The sequence below is a fragment of the Eublepharis macularius genome, chromosome 18, assembly GCF_028583425.1.
Source record: "Eublepharis macularius isolate TG4126 chromosome 18, MPM_Emac_v1.0, whole genome shotgun sequence".
In the NCBI taxonomy this organism is placed as follows: Eukaryota; Metazoa; Chordata; class Lepidosauria; order Squamata; family Eublepharidae; genus Eublepharis; species Eublepharis macularius.
In genome coordinates, this window is record NC_072807.1 from 10,742,211 (window position 1) to 10,750,507 (window position 8,297).

The window sequence follows — 8,297 nt, forward strand, 5'->3', positions numbered from 1 at the left end:
GCTCGTGCCCATCTCCAGTGAGCACTAGACAAAACACACACACACACCCCACACATACTATAACAGTGGTGTTCTCATAAAACTCAGGCCAATTTGGCTAGGGCTTTTGATGGTGTTTTGCCATCTTCTGGGCATGGAGCAGGGGTCACTGGGTGTATGTGGGGGAAAGGGAGATAGTGGTGAATTCCCTGCATTATGCAGGGGGTTGGACTAGATAACCCTGGAGATCCCTTCCAACCCTATGAGTCTATGACTCTATGAAGAAGGGAAAGAAAAAAATACACTAGACATGGAAGACAAGCAAGTAAAAGTGTAGTGATTCTTTTTAAAGTCTTGGCCTGGTGCTTTAAAATATCCAGTGATAGCGCCTGGTGCAGGGAGAGGAGAAGAACATTTAATACCCAGGGGATACCACTGAGAAAGCCCTGCCCTTACTGAGCAGAGAACACAACACAGGGCCTGAGAGGACAGCCATTGCGATGTCATCACCTCCATCGCTGGTTTCTGTGGAAGAAAGAAACCACAATGATGTCAGAATTCCTCAGCATTGCCACCTGTGGCAAGATTTGTGGATGTCATTTTTGGTACTATCCCTGTGTCATTTGTAAGGTACACTTACTTGTGCCTTGAGTGAAGGATAAGAAGAAACAAATGGCAGGAGAGTTGGAGAAATGGGAGGGACCAGAGCTTTTTTCCTGGGAAAAGAGGTGGTGGAACTCAGTGGTGGAACTTAGGACCGCACAATGATGTCGCTTTGGGTCAGCTGGAATAAAGGGGGGAGTTTTTAAAGTTTAAATCACCCTCGGCAAAAATGATCCCATGGCCGGTGGCCCCGCCCCCTGATCTCCAGTCACAGGGGAATTTAGATTGCCCTCCGCTGGAGCAGCGCGGAGGGCAATCTAAGCTCCCTTCTGTCTGGAGATCAGGGGGCGGGGCCATCGGCCATGTGATCATTTTCAAGAGGTGCCGGAACTCCATTCCACCGTGTTCCAGCTGAAAAAAAGCCCTGGGAGGGACTATGGGAAATATACAAGGTCTAGGGAAAAGAGATGGGGAGGGGGGCTAGAGTAGCTCTCATTCCTCAGCGCTGTAAAGGAGAGGACAGCGGGGAGGAAGGAATGCATGAAGCTTCTTTGTGCTGCGTCAGACCTGGCACTGGCCCACCTTGGCTGGCATTGCAGACTCTGCCAGACAGTGCCTGTCTTTCCCCTCGTACACCCTGTGCTTTCCTCCTCCACACTGATATGGAGTCACATCATCAATTATGTCACAGGCCTAACAACACATTACTTTTCCCCTAAGAAATCGCTCAGGTTGAGTTGAGAGGTGTGTTCTGGAATTAGGTTTTCCAGCCTCCAGACTGTTCCAGCCTGGGAGCAATGAAGGGGAGAGACCTCAACAACTGGTGTCACTGGTGCCATGATGTCACTTCCAGTTTTGGCATGATGCCACAGTGCCAGGGATGCCATCCTATTTGGGGAATTCCCTATGAAAAGTGCCGCAAGAAAGTAGCTGCAATGCTGCATTAGAATTTATGCAAAAAGGTACGAACTACCGTCTGCAAAACTTGTTGAGTTCTTGTGGGATTTCAAAATCCAAACTGATAAGAAGTTCATTCCCCTCCCAACTGGGATGAAAGTGTAAACGCCTGCACTCCTGTGAGATGGTATTTACCAGGTGATGTTACTATGGTTGCCAGGTGCCTTGCTCAAGTCCGTCTGATCCCCTCCATTTGGAGCCCGGACTTCTAGAATCACAACTGACCTGCAGGCTACAGAAATCAAATTCCCTGGAGGAAGCGAGCTGTAAATGCGGCCACTAAGAGCCTGTAAATGGTGATGTGGATGGAGTGCTGGGAGTGCTTAGCAGGGGATAAGTTTAGCCAAAGGCTGGTGGCAGCATAGACACAAGTGGTATGCAGAAAAAATCAAACAAGCTGAAAATACACACAGAAATAGCCGTTCTGTTTCATTAAAACAGTTTCCAGAATGGTGAGCTAGGAAATCAAATTATAACAATACCCTCCTACGGAAAAGTTCATATGTTCTGTGGTGGGCCAATAGGACGGGAAGAAAATGCACTCTAGCTTGCCCAAGAGAAGGCTACTTCCAGTTTCTTTCCAGTTACAATTTTTACTAACCTTGGCCATTTCCACACGACTTACCGGCCAACGAAACATTCCACAAAACATCCGGAAGCTAGCATCTTCTCATACGAAATCGTGCCAGGAAGACGCTTTCATCCAGGAGTTTTGTGCGAAGTAGCATCTTCCTGATGTGATTTTGCATGAGAAGACACTATCTTCCAGGTGTTTTTTGGAACGTTTCTGTTGTGGAAATTGTCGCTCTGCAACCGGGGACTAGTCCACCAGTTGCTTTTGGTTCGTTGCTTGGGTTTGCCTCTTACCGTAGGCATGTAAAGAGTGCAACCTCACTTTATCTTTCCCTAGTACTAAACTGATGTCTCTGCTAAGAATAATGTGCCTGTTGCAAAAAGGGCTTAAGCAAGACTGGAAGTTTTTATTTAAAAAGGCAAAGGAGAATACAAGCAGAGAAACAAGGCACCAGATCAGGGCCTCACCTCTGCTGAACACTACAGAGATAGATACAGAGTACAAAATCATTAGTTTAGACATAACAATAATACAAAACAATTAAGATATCTTTTCCCCCCAAATCAAGGGCCCTTGAGAACCCGCCATTCCGGAGAGCAGGGACCTGTGAGGTCCCTGTCCTCTAACAAGAGAAGGGTACCGAGTATCTGGTTCGTCCCTCTTTTATAGGAAGATATCAAAGGCTTGTTTCATTAACATCCTAATCAATTACATTGTCTTTGTTCTTGAAAGACAGTTCCGTTGAGGGTCTTTCATGTAAACACAAATCTACGCATCCTTTACCTCTAAGATAGACTGCATCTTTGATATGCATTTGTAATTTGCAAAGGAATGTTCACACCACACTAGTCATAGGTTTAGGATATCCTGTTCTCCCCAGAGATAAGCTGTTTGCTGTTTGCCCTGGTCCTCATTACCTTTGCTCTTTTGGTGATTTATATGAAAAAGGCCAAAGGACTCAAAAAAGTCCCAAACAATTAACAGCTTTTATGGCCTTATCTATTCCCTGTCACAGAGGGTGAGATCTTCCCAGAAAATGCAACTTTATTCTGCAGGGACAGAGAGAGCTTTTGGAAGATTTCTTTTCCCCAAACTATAGCTGGTTCTCTATTTCTAACGTAGGCCAAAAAGGTCTGGTTCCAACCCACGAACAAAATTCTGATGACAGTTTCGTCGGCTGGTAAGTCGTGTGGAAACGGCCCGTGTTGTGTATATTCCAAGTTGGTTCAAGCATGCTGCACACCAGTTCATTAACCAAGGCCATCTCCTCACATGAAATGCTGGCGACTCTGTTGCGCGATTTCTGATATCATGGTTTCCAAAATGGAGGCAGGCAACTACGTATGAATCTGTTTTTGTGGCATCAAGAAAATGGAATCATAACCGCCTGCCTCCATTTTGGAAACTGTGACATCAGAAACTGCGCCACAGGGCCCCCAGCGTTCCGTGAGTGTTTAAGACATAGGGAAATGGTCCAAATCTGCACTGCCACTAAAAGCTACTGTTTCACGAGTTTTGTTGTGTTGTTCACATTGAAACTTCCCTTTCCACTGCAGAACCCACATCTGGGGTGAGAGAAGCATCCCTCCTGCTGGAGATACGCTTTCTGACCACCATCACCTCCCCCCTTCATGGTGGTGCTGCTGAGAGAAAGCTCCTGGATATTCCGCTGGTGGTGAAGAAAATTCCTGATTTATTTCTAGACAGAACATCTAGTGGCTACCCTTCAGACATCCTTGCCCATCTGCATGATGAGATGCTATGTTTGTGTTTCCCTCAAGCACAGCAATTTCCCCATAACTTCCCCATACTAGGAAATAGATTCAGAGGCGTTAGCCATGTTAGTCTGTAGTAGCAAAATAGTAAAGAGCCCAGTAGCACCTTTAAGGCTAACCCACTTTATTGTAGCATAAGCTTTCGAGAACCACAGCTCTCTTCGTCAGATGCATGCTGGTTTCTTCATGAGGTTGATGGATTTCCTTTCTGTTAGGTTGAATGTGGTGCTTTCCATGTTCATAGATCCAGAAGAGTTAGCCGAGTTAGTCTGTAATTGCAAAAGAGAAAAGAGTCTGACGAAGAGCGCTCCCTTTCACATTTCATGTTGTCATGTCTGACTGTACCCATTCATTCATGCCAATGATTTTGCTGTCAAGTATATGCTTTGTTCTGTCAGGGGTGACTCCATTTTGTATGCCTGGATGTATTCTTTTTTTTTTAAAAAAAAAATTTTATTGGGTTAGAACATTAATATTTTTACATTACATTACATTCAATTTTCCCCTAATTTTTCGTTTCTAACCCCCTCCCTTTCCCCCCCTTTTGTTGACTTCCAACAGCTTTCCCCCCCTCTGTCCCTTTTCCCTTACTTCTATTAACTTCCTCTGTCTAAAACAAATATATATTCTCCATTATATTAAGCAGTACATCTTTAACTCTTTTACTTATTATACATCCAAACTATACTTCTTTAGATAAACAATTTTTACCAAGAGTAATGTTTTTGCTACAGACAATACCAATCATCAGAGACTCTAAACAATTTGAAAAATGGCAGAGGAAAATATCAGATTTTGTTTGGGCAGGCAAGAAGCCTCGAGTGAAAGTAAAAGTTCTACAAGATGCAAAGGAAAGAGGCGGAATGCAACTGCCCAACCTGAGACTTTATTATGATGCAATCTGCCTAGTTTGGTTAAAAGAGTGGATGACATTAAAGAATAAGAAACTATTAGCCCTAGAGGGATATAAAAAATTTTTTGGATGGCACGCATACCTATGGCATGACAAAGTAAAGGTCAACTCGATGTTCCTGCATCATTTTGTAAGGAGAAGTTTATATACAATCTGGAAGAAGTACAGAATTTACCTACAAGAAGGAACCCCCTGGTGGGTGGTTCCATACGAGGTGATAGATCCGAGAGCTGTTGATAATGAACAACAATGTTTAACGTACAAAGAAATAACCAAAACTGAAGCATCTAAACTTAGAATAAAGACGCAAGAGGAACTATCACCTAACTATGATTGGTTCCAGTACAGACAGATTAGAGACTTATACAATTCGGACTCTGCAAAAGGGGGCATACGAACAGAGGACTCGGAACTAGAGCAGACCCTTCTTAAAGAAGACAGGAAAAGAATATCCAAGGTATACCAAGTACTGTTGAAATGGTATACCGAGGATGAGATAGTTAAAACACAAATGGTGAAATGGGCTATAAACTTTAATAAAGCCTGGATGTATTCTTGTTGCTAATATTCCAATAAGTTCTCACCCATTCCCAGGCGTCCAGGTGTTTACCAGTTTAAGGTTTTCATCCTGTTTGTGATACGTCTGCTCTCTGTGTAGCTTAATAACCCAAATACGCATACTGTTCTCACACAGATCAAACAACACAAAGTTGTTTGGAAATTGGGAGGGGGGATGGAACAGAGCGTAGAAGAGGGATGTAATTTTCCTGTGTAGCCATTCTGGTCATGCTTAGAACTGTTTAGGTGCTTACCTTGCTCTTAAGTAGACCTTTGGATCTGATTATGGAAAGAACTGATTTCTGAATAAAAGTCATTTACTCAAGAACCAGTGTCTTGTTACAATTAACCAGGTGTCTGTCTGCTGTAATCTATCATCCAGAGTCTGACACATGTGAAACCCCATTCCTGCAGCATTCATATCCACACCGGGACACAAAGGAATGATATAGAACCCATGTTTGGTTTTGGAGGTGAATGCGGTCAGCCAGCAACCTTTCCAGTACATGGGGTTGTGCCATCCCCCCATGTCACTGGAGAACCAAATCTCCATGCTTTGCCATTTGGCAAGGGAACAGAACAGAACCTCTTAGCTGTAGATGACAGCAGCAGAAAGATTCCCTGGGATGGAAAAAGGTGAGGGTGAGGTGAGGTCAGGTCTACTTTGGGAACTCAAAGATCTGCATTTGCACAACAGCACAGGGAACAGGAAGTAAGGCCAGCCTTTCTCCAAGGTCCAAAGAGGAATTTTGCAACCTATTTGGAAGGGGGAGCCCCCCCTCCTTCCCCCCCAACCCACAGAGCCCCCAGAGAGGACAAGGAAATTGTGTCAGAAAAGGTTTTGTCCCTTAGGCATGTCCCAGTGGAGGGGGAAAGGTGTTGCATTTTTACCCATTTCTTTTTGAGTTTCCTTCCTTGATTTGGAGTTGTGCTTAGAAGTGTGAGCCAAGCTACAAGTGACGAATGACACTTGCCTGACAAGTGAACAGACTCACGTGTATTCCTCTCTGTTCACCTGCCATTCACTTCCTCTCCACCTGATCAAGTGGAGGGCAAGTGGAGGGCAAGTGAACAGGGAGGAATACACATGAGTCTGTTCACTTGCCAGGCAAGTGTCATTCGTCACTTGCAGCTTGGCTCTGTGTGAACATTTTTTTCCTAGAAAAGAGCAAGAGTCCAGTAGCACCTATAAGACTAACAAAATTTGTGGTTGGGTAGGAGCTTTTGTGAGTCGCAGCTCACTTCTTCAGATCACAAAAGCTCATACCCTACCATAAATTTTATTAATCTTATGGATGCTACTGGACTCTTGCTCTTTTCCACTGCTACAGACAGACTAACATGGCTACTATATTGATTTTCCCTAGTTTCTCTAATAAATGCCTTTTTAATTCTTAAATGCCAGTAGCTGTTCTCTGCACCACACAGACTCCTAGAGCTCAACCATGCTATCTAAAAGGGGCGCTACTTTGGGGAGGGAGTTAGGGCCCAGGGGCTGCTACATACTTATTGCAGGAGATATGAAACTTGAAAGGGGGGGCTAAAGGTTTTAGGGGTTTCTCCAATCTATGCAAGCTCCTTCTTACTGTTCCTGCAATTCTACTGATTGCCCGCTGTGTGTTGTTGGGGCTGGTGGCTGGCTGAGTTTGGGTGGAACTTTTTGTAAGATGCCAAGATTGGAATGGTTTTTATTCTGGCCTTTTGGGAGGAGGAGTAGCTTGAGGAGGCAGGTGTATTAACTGTTCTGGTCTCTGCCAATTTTCATGTTTCTTCTCTCTGTCCTCGAGTCTCTGCACATTAACTTCAGGTTAATTCACAGGAGAAGGTGCACAGGAGAGGGTGTGTGGTCTGGGATTTGTGATCTGGCTTTATAACCAGATTTATGTCAATCTGGCATAATCTGGCTATAATGGACCTCATAAGAGAATCTCAGATGGATCTGGGAAACCCAACTCTGCTGGGCCAGATTATTTGGTTGCAAGCAGCCACAGGCAGCCACATCAGAGAGCAAGAGATCAACAGCATGAGCAAGAGGGTAGCGGCACAAAGTGGAGGCAAGCGGCCCTGGCACAATACTGGCAGGGAATTAACGGCAGCAGACAGATTCCCATCCCCTACCTCCTTCCCTGCCCAAGCTCCAGAAGAGTCCTTCAAGCTGTGGCAGCCACCTTTTAAATTCCACAGCTCTGGTGAGCCTCAACTCCCCCCGCCTCCACTTCAGCTTGGGTTTGGATTCTTTACTTTTACACTGGGGTCCTCTGGTTGAACATTGGGATTCTCTGGTTGGACACTGGGATTCTCTGGTTGGACACTGGTTCTCCTCTTTCACTTTGGTCCTGGGCTTTGTTGGTTGTGTCAGTCCCCACCTACGTGCCTACATCCAGTCCCATGCCAGAACTCTATATATGCTCAGAGGTTCATCAACTTCTCTAACAGCTGTTGAAGGGTAAAGCCAGTCCCAGTTGAAGTGGTGGTGGTCCTACTGGGAGAAACTGGGGGGGATCAGAGGGAGGGAAGAACAGAACAACCCCCCTGACCCATCACACCTGGGTTGATTCTTCTGCCCACCAGCATCACCTCTCTTTTTCCAGGATTAAGTTAATTGGTCCTCATTTATCCAAAACTCCAGTTCATGGTTTCCACAGCCTCCCTGGGATCTGCTACACTATCCACTGCATATTAATGGCAACCAGGCCCAATCTCTAGATGACCTCTCCCAACAGCCTCATGTAGATGTTAAAAAGCAGGGAGGAACACAATGGCCCTTTGCAGAGCCCCATAAGTCAAAGGCCGCAGGGCTGAGCAGCAGTCCCCCAGCACCACCATCTGAACCCTGCCTTCCAAGTAGGACTGTAACCACCGCAGGATGGTTCCTCACAGTCCTGACTCCAAAAGGCAGACCTGAAGGCTAAAAAAAAAGATGGGATAATATGTCTAA